We start from the raw sequence: 1,255 nt of genomic DNA, 5'->3' as shown, positions 1-1,255 counted from the left end.
CAGGGAGCAGCAACCCGGCGGCCTCACATGGTGGCGCCTGCGGGTGGGGACAAGAAGGTCATCGCAAGGAAGGTTTTGGGAACAGTAAAATGGTTTAATGTAAGAAACGGATATGGCTTCATCAACAGGAATGACCCCAGGGAAGCTGTATTTGTACACCAGACTGCCATAAAGAACAACCCAAGGAAGTACCTTCGCAGTGTAGGAGATGGAGAGACTGTGGAGTTTGGTGTTGCTGAAGGAGAAAAAGGTGCGATGGCAGCCAATGTTACAGACCCTGGTGGAGTTCTAGTTCAAGGCAGTAAATATGCAGCAGACCGTAACCATTATAGACGCTATCCACTTCGTAGGGGTCCTCCACGCAATTACCAGCAGAATTACCAGAATAGTGAGAGTGGGGAAAAGAATGAGGAATCGGAGAATGTTCCTAGAGGCCAGGCCCAACAACGCCGGCCCTACCGCAGGCGAAGCTTCCCACCTTACTACATGCAGAGACCCTATGGGCGTCGACCACAGTATTCCAACCCTCCTGTGCAAGGAGAAGTGATGGAGGGTGCTGACAACCAGGGTGCAGGAGAACAAGGTAGACAAGTGAGACAGAATATGGATTGAGGTTATAGACCACGATTCCGCAGGGGCCCTCCTCGCCAAAGACAGCCTAGAGAGGATGGCAGTGAAGAAGATAAGGAAAATCAAGGAAATGAGACCCAACATCAGCAGCCCCCTCAACATAGGTACCGTTACAACTTCAATTACTGCCGTAGATGCCCAGAAAACCCTAAACCACAAGATGGCAAAGAGACAAAAGCAGCCTGTCCACCAGCTGAGAATTCATCCACTCCCGAGGCTGAGCAGGGCGGGGCTGAGTAAATGCCAGCTTAACATCTCTACCATCATCTGGTTTAGTCATCCAGCAAGAATGAAACAAATAGGAAATTCCAGCAATAAGAAATGAACAAAAGATTGGAACTGAAGACGTTAAGTGCTTGCTTTTTGCCCATTGACCAGATAACTAGAACTATCTGCATTATCTATGCAGCATGGGGTTTTTATTATTTTTACCTAAAGACATCTCTTTTTGGTAATGAGAAATGTGTTTTTTTTTAAAGCCTGGTTTTTCTCAATACCCTTTTAAAGGTTTTTAAATTATTTCATATCTGATCAAGTTGAGATTTTTAAGAACTTCATTTTTTAATTTGTAATAAAAATTTACAACTTGATTTTTTTAAAAAAGTCAACAAACTGCAAGCACCTC

General features: G+C 44.9%; 1 protein-coding gene and 1 pseudogene across 2 annotated transcripts in view; one reads left to right on the top strand and one right to left on the bottom strand.

The window, feature by feature from the left end:
- LOC101589629 overlaps nt 1-870 on the top strand; it is a 22,800-nt pseudogene extending 21,930 nt beyond the window's left edge.
- The window catches only part of Abracl (ABRA C-terminal like), a 61,596-nt gene that overhangs the window by 33,922 nt on the left and 26,419 nt on the right, over nt 1-1,255 (bottom strand). The window lies entirely within an intron of this gene.

The sequence above is a fragment of the Octodon degus genome, unplaced genomic scaffold (assembly GCF_000260255.1).
Source record: "Octodon degus isolate 3935 unplaced genomic scaffold, OctDeg1.0 scaffold00024, whole genome shotgun sequence".
In the NCBI taxonomy this organism is placed as follows: Eukaryota; Metazoa; Chordata; class Mammalia; order Rodentia; family Octodontidae; genus Octodon; species Octodon degus.
This window is presented reverse-complemented; position numbering and strand designations above follow the sequence as displayed.